Genomic DNA, 13,097 nt, shown 5'->3' on the forward strand with positions numbered 1-13,097 from the left:
CCAAAAAACTTACCACAGGCTGCATCACCACTGATAATAATAATAATAATAATAATAATAATAATATGAATGCCTTCATATAGCCAACATATTCTGCAGCACTGTACAGAGATTGTTATCACTCCCAGGCCCCAATGGGGGTTCACAAGCTAAATTCCAATCTAACTTATTTGTATGTTTTACAATGTTGGAGGTAACCAAAGTACCTGAAGAAAACCCACACAAATACAGGGAGAACATACAAACTTGTAGACATTGCACTTGGTGGGATTTGAACCCAAGACCCCAGCACTGCTGTGGACAAACCTTGCAGGAGGTTTGGAATTTCCCTGCAGCTCCACCATAGGTGAAATGAAGCATTGCATGCTGCTCATTGTAATTAATAGGCTGTGCAAGTAATACATTGAGATGGCGGGTCATCCAGAGATAGAGGCACTCTTTGTCAGAACGGTGTAATAGGTTATTTGACTATGGGATTTCCAAACCTGACAACCCTTTTGAATGATTTCTTCATCTTTAAAGCTGTGAAGAACATTCTATGAAAGATAGAAATATTGCTAAATTGCTCAGGAACAGGGACAGAGCTTCATAAATGTATCCAAGCATGCCCCGTCCTGTATAACCCAACCCCCCCCCCCCCCATATTAATTATCCTCTTAATTACATGGATTGGATCTGCCAGGCTGCTACTTGAAGAGTTTTATTAGAATAGGATTAGAAATAAGTCTGAAATATTTTTTCCCCTCGTACAACACTAATGCAGATCTCACCAATGCGACATGAGCAGCGGTAAAACCTGTCACTGGGTCGGCATCCAAGAATGCAATAAGCTGCCGGAAGTTTATACCATTTGTTGGTAAGATGTGACGTCTGCTTTAAGCCGAACATAAAATAGCGAGAACAGCAGTAGAGGGATTTGGCGCTCTTTTATTGCTTAGACCCTACGGAATTTCATTGTATACATAAACAATGTGGAGAACAGAGGCCGAAATCAAGATGGCTTCAGAGATAGCAGATGTTAGCATGTAAACATTCATCTTCTCCAATGGTTCCATTGATCGTAAGAAAATGACTCAAATGGTGGTAAAACAGAGGAAAAGAACAGCTGACTAAACTTGTCAATAAAATTTTATACTACATTAGTAATAGTACAGTATGAAGCAGCCAGAAATGCCGATAAGGTGCGGACTCCATGGATCAGACTCGTTTCTACAGCACATCCCACAGATGATCGATTAGATTTGAAGTCTTTTGTCATGATCGTTATTCCTGAATACTTTTTGTAGTGTTCTAGCATAGAAAGACACGGTAACCCACACTCACCGCAACGCTTCTGCCATATGACTCATCTTCAACTCCTTCTACAGGCCCAGTTCCAGACTCGGTGCATGGGCGCTCAGAGGCGACTGCCAGCGACTCCAGATTTGGAGTCAACATCTTGATCTCTTTGTCATGATCGTCATTCCTGAAAACTTTTTGTAGTGTTCTAGCATAGAAAGATATGGTAACCCACACTCACCGCAATGCTTCTGTCATATGACTCCACTTCAACTCCTTCTACAGGCCCGGTTCGGTGCATGGGCGACTGCCGGTTGTTTCATGCTGTGTGATCTTCTTCCGGCCTCGGGACCAGAAGAAGAGCACACAGTGCAAAACCGCCGGCAGTTGCCTCTGAGTGCCATACAGCGAGTCTGGATCTGGGCCCGTAGAAGGAGTTGAAGTGGAGTTGTCTAGCAGAAGCATTGCACCGCCGGAGCCGCGGACTTAGGACCTTGGTCTCCCGTAGTGATAGAAGTACATGAGCTCAGTTATCCTGTTTGCTATATAGCAGTCGTGACACTTTATTTCCAAGAGTGTGACTTTTTGTAGTGTAGCAGGGGCATTATCCTGTAGAAAGAGGCCATTGCCAATAGGGAATCCCACTGCTATGACTTAGTCTGTACAATGTTTAGTTAGGTGGCTACAATAACATCCACATAAATCCAGGACCCAAGGTTTTCAGCAGAACATTGGCCATCACATTGCTCTCCGACGGCTTGTCTACTACTCATGGTCCAACCTGGTGCCATCTCTGGTACCACGTAAGTGATGCCAATGCATCCAGCTATCCATATCATGGACAAGGAAACATGATTCATCAGACCAGGCTTTCTTGTTCCATGTTTTCATAGTCCAGTTTTGATGTTCACATGCCCATTGTAGACACTTTCGGTGGTGGACAGTGATCAGCATGGGCACTCTGACTGGTCTGTGTAGCCCCATACACATTACCATGCCCTGGTTGACCTAAAACCTTTGTATCATAGCCAATAGGGACTTTTTCAGCAATTTACTCTACAGTAGCTCTTCTGTGGGATCGGGACAGATGGGCAAGTCACTACTCACATACATCAATCATTCATGTCACCAGTTTACCAGTTGTTCTTCCTTGGAGCATTTTTGGTGGGTACCAACCACTTCTTACCAGGAACACCCCATAAGACCGTCTGTATTGGAAATGCTCTTACCCAGTCGTTGCCATCACAGTTTGTCTCTTGGTAAAAGCCTTCAGATCCTTACGCTTGACAATTTTTCTGCTTCCAACATCAACTTCAAGTACAGACTGTTCACTTGCTGCCTGATATATCTCACCCCGACAGTCGCCATTGTCACCAGATACTCCATGTTATTTATTTTACTTCTTGGTGGTTTTCATGAAATATGTGGCAGGGATTTATTCATTTGTCCCCTATGTACTATCTTTATAAGACAACAAATGACAGTGCCCCAATAGCATAAATGTGACATTGAAGTACTTGACCAACTCAGCTCTGCAGCAAAAGTTCTCTTTTATTTCCCCCTGTAAAGTTCTTCCTCCACCTCGTGCCCTTGTTTCAGTTTGGCAAAAGCCATTATTAACCCTGGTGCCGACATCCACAGTAATAAAGCCCGCAGCATTAATGAACATACATAAGACCATAAAAATGTAAATGCTTTGCAGGCAAAGTTACCTGCGCGGCGGCTTCTTTAATACAAAAACTACTTGACTTGTGCTTTTTATTTGAAGATGAAAGCCTTTCCCGTTATTTGTGATGGAATACAGGTCTCCTAGGCAGTCAGAGGAGAAGAAATCCTGGGAGAAAAACTTTTATATTTTGATTTCCTATAACTTTGATGTTCAAATTGGATTGCTCTGATTTCCACGAACCATAGAACCTCCAGCCCCGGGCCCATTAAATAAACAGCCTAAAAAATAAGAACTTTGCAGGGGAAAAAAAACCAAAAAAATAAAAAACAATAGAAAAGTGTTAATATTAATCTTGTGGCGGGGTAAGTTTACCTTAGGGACCTGACGGAGACTCAGCCTAGATGCCTATGTTCTACGTGAAATCAAATATTATGTATTCAGTGAACGCTCAGAGCAACACCGAGGTAATAATCCTACAGAAATATCCTTCACTGGAGAATCATTTAAACCTTGAAGATCTTTCTCTTTTTATGGCTGAAAAACAATTATATCTGTAGTTAGAACACAAAACGGCCCCGAAATTAAGTGTACCTGTTATAGATGTAAAGTTTATTAGATCAGACGGCTGTAACCTTGATGCTCTAAGGAGCTGAATCATCGAGCGTCATCAGTCAGGCCCAAGGGTCACACAGAGGTCTTACAAAGAAGTCAATGGCCAAGAAGCCCAGTTGATTTCTTGGGTCCGCCAGGGAATATGATCCCAGGGGTCTCTCTTCCATGGATACAGAATATATGCATGCTCAAAGTTAGTCTGACCATTTTAGAATTAAAGGGGTACTCCATTACAGAACATCTTATCCTCTATCTGTATCTCCCATAGAGCTAAATGGAGGAGCATGTCGGCCAACGCTTTGGCAGTGGTGGACAGTAATTCGCGCATGGAGCGGAGATCATTTAGTGCACGGAGAGAGCCAGGGTGCCAGGCTTGCAGGGGATTGCAGCGGGTCCCAGCGCTTGGACCCTCCAGACCAGTATCAGACACTTATCTCCTATCCTGGGGATGGGGATAAGATGTTCTTCAATTTCCCTACAGTGCCCCCATATGGAGAAATGAAGCATTACAGAGTGCCCATTGAGATCAGTGGTTGCCTACTTAATGTAAGACAGGAAAGGTCTTCCAGAGTGAGAGACCCTTTTTATACCTGCTTTACCCCTGTCCAAGAAATGAGGGTCCTGAGCAGAGGGCAACTCCCTAACAGTGTATGAAAATGGGTTTTCTAAACTTCAACTCCTATCATACCCTGACAGCTGAAGAAGACCCATGAATTCTCTATTTGTATACTCTATGCACAGTAAGTGTTCCCCGACTTGTGGCTCTTTCACTGTTGCAAAACTACAACCCCCATCATGCCCTGACACAGCTGTAGTTTTTTACCTCAAGGTGGGTGAATTTTTTTAGGGCTTTGACAGTGTCCTCCCCATTGGCAGCAATGCAATACTGCTGAAAAAGAATGAACATGTTCATCATTTCGGCAAAGTCCGGAATTGTCGGAGATTCTGCGGTGTGCACCGAGCAGCAGAATCCCATTGGAAACATTAGGAGGCTGCTGTACCGGAATCTCCATATTTATGTAGTGATACCAGGTCCGTACGCTCTTGGAAGGACGCTGGTGTCACATTGCCCATTGGTCGCGTCTCCAGTGCTGGAGAAGCCACAGGTTACTTATTCTTAGCCGCCAAACAACAGCTCATTAAGTGGCTAATAAGTGCTAAGCCCCCTGAAAAAAAAAAAGGCGAACGCTACTAAGTGCTTCCCGGACATAAGAACAGATCAATTCTGCTTTATCCTCCATTTTCTCCCAGCATTGGCAGATTATCTGGCCTTTTTTTTTTTTGTCTGCAAAAGACAAGAGGATTAAGAATCTGCTCCGTCACATTCTGCCTCCGCAATTACGGACCATCTGTTACTTTCTTCTCTGCCGAAATAGTACCAAATCTGCAACAAAATATCTGTAGTTGACTCAGCTGTAATCTGGATAGGAGAAGTAGCTGCACGTCAATGTTATACAGTTTCCAAACTAGCATGCTGGGAGTTGTAGTTTTGCAACAGCTGAAGGCACCCTGGTTGGAAAACACTGCTTTATGGGGACAACAGGGGCATCATATAATGCTTCCTGCCCCCTAGGCCTTCGGCTGTCTGGGCATGCTGGGAGTTGTAGTTTTGCAACAGCTGGAGGCACTTTGGTTGAAAAGCACTAATATGCTCTATCCACAACTAGTAAAACTAGTAGCATGGATATAGCAGAGTTGAGTTTGTCACATATTGCTATAGGTATACAGGGCATATGCAGCCCTACAGAATTGATACCAGTGTTTTAAAACCAGTGTGCCCCTAGCTGTTGCAAAACCACAAGTCCCAGCATGCCCGGACAGCCTTTTGGCAGCAGCTGCTAGGGCGAGCTTACAGCATACTGTGTTATTAATGAGTTCAATGTAAAAGCAGTATGCAGTGAGCTCTTGAGCTCCCCCTAGTGGTGACTACAAGTATTCAGCATTATACAGTTTACATATACCTCAATGACTGTGATTCCCAATCTGTGCACCTCCATCTGTTGCAAAACTGTAACTCACAGTATTCCCAGACAGTCTTTGGCTGCAGCTGCCACTAGGGTAGGCTTATTGCATACTGTGTAATCATTGAGATCAATGTAAAAACAGTATGCAGTGAGCTCTTAAGCTCCCCCTAGTGGCGACTACAAGTTTTCTATATAACAGTTTACTTCTACCTCAATGCCAGTGATTTCCAATCTGTGTGCCACCAGCTGTTGAAAAACTACAAATCCAATGGCTTTCCGGGCATGCTGGGAGTTGTAGTTTTGCAACAGCAGGAGGCACACAGGTTGAGAAACACTGATTTATACACTATGTATGCTCCAAAACATTGAGCAGAGGCGAACGTTGTCATTCAGCCATATGACAAACTCAACTCCACTACACCAGTACATAAAAGTGTTATAAAAAAGCTATTTTCCTACCAAAACAGAGCAGCCACATCACTTACAAAAGCCATGTAGAGAAAAATACCCTTTTATAAAGCCAATTTCCAGCCCGATCCTCTCTTAGATTGAGAATGATGAGTGATTGTGAGTGATTGATTAGGGTCACAATAAGTGTCACTTGTGGAAAAATAATGGGTCACTCACTTCATTCCAACCTCTTATTCTAATCCGGCTATGGCTGACTGCCTTCCTATTTATGATAAATGTCAAGAGGATGGAGCCGTGCCTCCGCCACGCGCCTCTCCTCCATCAGCAGAAGGCCGTTCTCGCGGTGGACCGGGGTGATTGACGGCAGCATTACAGCCATAAAGCCCTTTGATTAGTATTTTTGGTTATTTTTATTATTACTATAAAATGACATAAACCATCCTCTAAACTTATGTGTGTTTTATCTGAGCGTCCGGCGCAGCTATTGTCTCCTGCAAAACCTATTACGGGAGGATGTTTTACGGGCCCGACATTATGGTTTATTTTTGTTATTTATGACGTAGCTTTTGTACAGTTCGCAGGAGAATATAAATGGCAAATTGACTTGATATACAACCTACCTCATCCAGTATTGTTATGATACACCATATCGTGTATGTGTGTGTACGGTAGTATGCATGCAGTAGCACTGAATAAACTACATATGGGATGTTTAGCAAAGAATTATGGGAGTTTAAATAGGCACTGTCACTTTCAGAAACTTTTGACATTAGACCATTTTGTGTCTACAGCTCTTGTGCTGTTCTATGTGTCTCCAAGGGAACAGACTACAAACATATCATGTGTAGTCTGATGCTGCAGACATGTGTTACTCCACACCCATGCTGCCTCTTCTTGATAACCTGCAAGTAATAGAACAGGAGGCAGATGGAAAGGAGTAACACACGAATGCACAGTCTGACTACACAAGTTATGTTTGTAGTCTGTTACCAAGGAGACACAATCATCAGTGCAGGTGCTGTGGAGGATAAGTTGCCCAGTAGCAACCAATCTGATCGCTTCTTTCATTTTTAAAAGGGCCTGGCGTCCAAGTCAATATTTGCCCCATGCCTAGCCCAGGATCCAGCGGTATACCTTTGGGTGGTGAAGAGGTTAAACCATGACCTGGCATCACAAATACAAGGGGTTAATGCCATCTGTCCCTAGGGTAATAACATCTGCCCTCATCACACCCTCACCACAAACATGAAATAGATAGATAGATATTAGACAGACAGATGGATAGATAGATATGAGATAGATAGATATAAGATAGATAGATGGATAGATAGATAGATATGAGATAGATAGATATGAGATCGATAGATAGATAGATATGAGATACATAGATAGATAGATATGAGATAGATATGAGATAGATAGATATGAGATCGATAGATAGATAGATAGATAGATAGATATGAGATACATAGATAGATAGATATGAGATAGATAGATATGAGATAGATACATATGAGATAGATAGATAGATAGATAGATAGATATGAGATAAATAGATAGATAGATATGAGATAGATAGATAGATATGAGATAGATACACATGAGATAGATATGAGATAGATAGATAGATAGATAGATATGAGATAGATACATATGAGATAGATAGATAGATAGATAGATATTAGATAAATAGATAGATAGATATGAGATAGATAGATAGATATGTGGTGGCCCAGTACGTGAGGTGTTACCCTGTGCTCCTGCTGTCCTATCAGGCCGCCTCCTTCAGTGTCCCCAAGGCCCCCTGCACTTGTTTCCCCATTGTAAATATGTTTTACCATGTAAAGTAATATAAAATGTAATGTTGCTTTAAGAGTTGTACCATGTGATATGTCATGTGATTGTTACCCAGGAGGTACCAGTGACCAGGTGACCCCAGGGGTGACCTATGGGCTCCCTGTTAGTCTCCCCCATATAAGCCCTGGGTGGAGCTAGCTCTCTCTCTCTTTTGCTCTTTCCTCTTTGGAGATAAGTCTTTGCTGAGGTCAGTCGTGCCTAGTGTGTGTGTCCAGAGTGTTGGAGACCTCAAAGTCAAGTCCTGCAGCCACCAAGTCACTATGCAAAAGTCACAGCTTTATGAGTCAAGTCAAGTCAGTCCCTGTCATCTGTCAAGTCAGTGTGGTCTGCATTCAATTGTCCAGTCCTACTACAAGTCCCAGCAAGCTCTTAAGGTCTCTGCGTCACTGGTCACCTCCTTTACCTACCCTGTCTACCCTCAGTAAAGCTATCGTTGTCCGTAACTTGGCATCAGAGTTTTTATTGCCCCCCATGCCTAACCCAGGATCCAGCAGTAAACCTTTGGGTGCTTATAGGCAAAACCCCGCCCTGGCGTCACGAATACAAGGGTTTAATGCCATCTGCCCTAGGGTAACAACATCTGCCCTCATCACACCCCGCTACCACAGATAGATATGAGATAGATATGAGATAGATATGAGATAGATAGATATGAGATAGATAGATAGATAGATAGATATGTGATAGATAGATATGCAATAGATATGAGATATATAGATAGATATTAGATATATAGATAGATATGAGATAGATAGATAGATAGATAGATATGTGATAGATAGATAGATATGCGATAGATAGATATGAGATAGATAGATATGAGATAGATAGATAGATAGACATGAGATATATAGATAGATAGATAGATAGATAGATAGATGGATAGATATGTGATAGATATATATGGGATAGATAGATATGAGATAGATAGATAGATATGAGATAGATATGAGATAGATAGATATGAGATAGATATGAGATAGATAGATATGAGAGAGATAGATAGATATGAGATAGATAGATAGATAGATATGAGATATATAGATAGATAGATATGAGATAGATAGATAGATATGTGATAGATATATATGAGATAGATAGATAGATAGATAGATAGATAGGAGATAGATATATATGAGATAGATAGATAGATAGATAGATATGTGATAGATATATATGAGATAGATAGATAGATAGATCGATATGATACAGATGCAATAGATGATACACATCAGAGAGAGTAGATTCAAGATAGTTATAAACAAGATACAAATTGATTATATTGAGATATGATACATACATAGATATCAGATTTGATTGATAGATCTTAAATAGACTAATACATACATCGATATGAGAGTTACATTTGCATGTTGATTTGTATATATATAATCTAAATTTTGTAGAACTTCCTGATCCTATTCAGCCCACAGCATCCAGTATTAAATATGAATGAAGAAGAACTCCTCATGTAGTATAAGATACTCCATACAACGCATAGCACTAAGTGAATGGGTAATCCTGTCAGTTGTGGTTTGCAGCACACTTTTCTTCTCAGTGTTCAGTAGAATATCCTAACTAGAAAATCCATAGAAAGCACAGCGGACCTCTATTTCAATAATTATAGGAAAATGAACTGTAAAGTTTTATAATAGAGAATATATCTGACAAAGCAAAAGTAACGGGAGCTACAAAATATTTATTCTAGTAACAATTACAGTAAGTGCGGCCAGGGTGACGATTTTCTGCTGCGATCTTAGATGTGAGAGTGAAGAAATATAATACGGTTATTACAGATCAATATTTGTAAGCATTCAAATACCTTGCCAAGCGGTAGAGCCTGCAGTAATGGCCGCTCTTATCTGAGTGATTAGAGTACACAGGCTCCGGACAGGACTTATTTTATATTCTTCAAGGTTAAAGTGCCTTTTTACTGTATCCAAGCTCAGATTTTACTGAACCTACATCAATATGCCCGGACATTGCTTAACGGAACACTCTAAACACAAGGCTGGTGGGGGCAGAGCATGATACAGTCATTCTCTCTTTGGTGTTCTTTCAATCCTATGTACCGTAGATCTCCCAATAGCGGACACTCACGGGGAATACAAAAGTGTCCCCTATTGAGAGATGTCCCCTATTGGGAAAAAAGGCTCAAAAATCTTTCTAAATGACAGAATACTGTCCTGTACTCACTCCAGAATGGAATTACCTATAAAAATATGATTAAAAAAAACAATATTACAGTAGAATCTACCAGTGACGTTTAATCTCCCCCCATCCCTCCCCCCGTATCATTTCATCCCCCTTTATACCCTGTGTCATCTCATTCCCCCATGCCTTGTGCCAAATTATCCCCCTTACCCCTTGTGCCACATAATTTCCCCTTGATCCCCCAGTGCCATTTCATTCCCCCTTTATTACCCTTTGTGTAAATTAATCATCCCCTCTCTTTATGAAGTGGCAAAGGGGAATAAAGGGGGAATAAAATGGCACAGGGGGATAAAGGGGAATGGAATGGGATATGGGGGGGGATGGCACAAGGGGTGGTAAAGAGGGGGTGATGAATTTGAAAAGAGGGCAATAAAGGGGGTTTGAAATAGCAAAAGTGGGATCAAGAAGAAATTATATGACACAGGGGGTTAAAAAGGGGGGAATGATTGGGCACAGGGGAAATAAAGTGGCACGGGGGATCAGGAAAGGAGAGGGGGGTAAATGATGTAGCCGGCGGACGTACAGAAGCTGGAGACCACTGCTTCTGTGCTGCGGGTGCATTGGGGGGCCTTGGGCCCCCAGGAGCCTGGGCCCCTTACTGGGGTATTGCCTGTACCCCCTAATGATGGCCCTGTGTACAAGGTAGGGCCGGCACATAAGCCTGGTTGTCCCCTATTGGGAGTATTTTGCCCCCTAATAGGAGTGTTTTGTTCCCTTTCGGGTGTGTCCGCATCGGCTATTGAGAGTGTCCCCTTTTCGGAGGGTGCAAATACATTAAGTCTTATGGGAGATTTTACTGTATCAGTATTTTGCCTCACCATTTGTATCATGCATCACCTCAGAAAATTATTTTTTATTATATTTTCTTTGACAATTTTTTTCTTATTTCTCTCATCATTATATATCTATATATATATATATATATATATATATATATATATATTATGAAATGTTGAAGTTTTCACTCTAATCATTAAGCAAGTACTTCCTCTTCTGTACAGAAAATGTCTCATCACAGGAAGAAATGCAATAAATGGTGACAGCAGTTTATAGATAAGATGGGAACCACCATTTACAATAGGTGATTCTTACCTTTCCCCTCGTCCTCTTCCGTGCACATTGACTTCTCAGTATGCCTACAAAACTCCCTATAGTAGACAGTGAGTCATTGCTGGACTACAAGTTGTTAAAGGGATATTCCAAGTTACCACACTTATACAACCCTTGTCCGACCACTGGGACCCTCAGCAATTTCAAGTACGGGGCCTGAGTCTTTGTTGAGCATGGAATGGCATGTGCACCACCACACTTGTCTATGGGACTGCTGGATATAGCCAAGTACACTGTTTGGCTAACTTTGGCAGCTCTTTAAACACTGAATGAAACATGGCCATTTTTGAGATTGTAAGGGGTCCCAGTTGTCGGACCCCCACAATATGACACTTATCCCCTTTTCTGTGGATAAGGGATAGGTGTTATTACTTAAAATTACCCTTTATGGTCTATGTGACTGGTGTAAAACAAATTTCTGAACTGCTAACAAAGCAGACCACCAACTCATGCAAGATGGCTGCCCAAATAATAATGTATGTGATTTAAGAAATCTTTATTTGAATAAACTAAAATTGTAATAAAGTAGAAACAGGCTAGAAAACCAAATATCGGTGTCATGTAGGACAGGGAATATTGTGCCTTAGTTTACCCAGAACCCCTTTCCCTGCCTACTTGCATAACCGCCCTAAGCAGTGGTTCTACAACTGGGCGCCAGTCCCAACATATACTGCATCTTAACAAGATATAACAAACAGACAGGGAACCCGAATAACGTACAACAGCAGGAATGCAAAGAATAAACAAAAAGATGTCAGGAATATACAGTGGCAGGTACATAGCTATGTATATATGTCAGTACAGTGACCCCCCCGAATTACGGTGGCCCCGATATACGATCATTTTCACATACGATGGCCTCTCAGAGGCCATCACATGTTGAATGCAGCATCAACATACAATGCTTTTGTATGTCTGGGCCATCGCATAAATGGCTATGCGGCAGCGCAGACTGCTTAAGCTGGATAGCCGGATAGCCATTTAATGTGCTCCGTGGGCTCCTGTGAGTGTTACTCATCTGTCCCTGCCACTCCGGACCATCCTCTTCATGTTCCGCTGCATGGCCATCGCCCTCCTTTGTCGTCATCATGTCACCATGCACGCCGTCCCGTCATCCAATAGGCACGGCGTGCGCGGCAACGTGATGACGGCAATAAAGAGTGACGATCCAGGGCAATGGTGGCGGTCCGGAGCGGCAGGGACACGCGAGTATAACTTTGTCTATTATTATTGCATGGATCCCTCAACATACGATAAATTCATTTTGGTTCATGGTTCATTTGGAACGAATTACCATCGTATGTTGAGGGATCACTGTATATATTCTGACTAACAGCATCAGAACCAAAGCAATGAATGGCAGGTGTGAAAACATGAACAAAACAGGATACCAGGAAATATACTGGCAAGATAAACCAGGAATGAAGGTAGTGAACAGGTTAACTGAAGTCAGAACACTATACAGATAAGGATACACTGGGTCAGGATAATACAAGACTAAACACAGAAACACACCAAGCATAAGAGCAAAGACAAACAGGTCTGAATGCGGGTCAAGATTCTATACAGATCAGGGTTCACAGGTACTGGATTACACAGTGAAACCAAACTCTAGGCTAGAGGCAAAGCAAAGCTATGGATCAGGACCTAACCATGGAGGAATACAAGTTACTAATACAGAGATCAAACTAGGCATGACTAAACTGACCACAGTACAGACAGTAACAAACAGGACTAAGCTAAAAACTAATAAAACGGGTAGGAACTACTAAGCCATGGCAGACACAAAATAACCGGTGTGATCAGAAACAGGGCTGTGGAGGATACAAATACCCCTTCTCAGCTGCTGATTGGCCCGGACCTGTAACTCCTTACTAACCAAAGCGCAACATGCACACCCTGGCCAGATGTGATAAAAAACACATTAGTCAGTCAAATTAGAAATCTTTCCCTCTGCCATCTAAAAAGCAGCTTTAAGAATT

At 41.9% G+C, this 13,097-nt stretch overlaps 1 protein-coding gene across 8 annotated transcripts in view; it reads right to left on the reverse strand.

The window, feature by feature from the left end:
* The window catches only part of DCC (DCC netrin 1 receptor), a 533,618-nt gene that overhangs the window by 166,540 nt on the left and 353,981 nt on the right, over positions 1-13,097 (reverse strand). The window lies entirely within an intron of this gene.

This window comes from Hyla sarda, chromosome 1, assembly GCF_029499605.1.
Source record: "Hyla sarda isolate aHylSar1 chromosome 1, aHylSar1.hap1, whole genome shotgun sequence".
NCBI classification, from domain to species: domain Eukaryota; kingdom Metazoa; phylum Chordata; class Amphibia; order Anura; family Hylidae; genus Hyla; species Hyla sarda.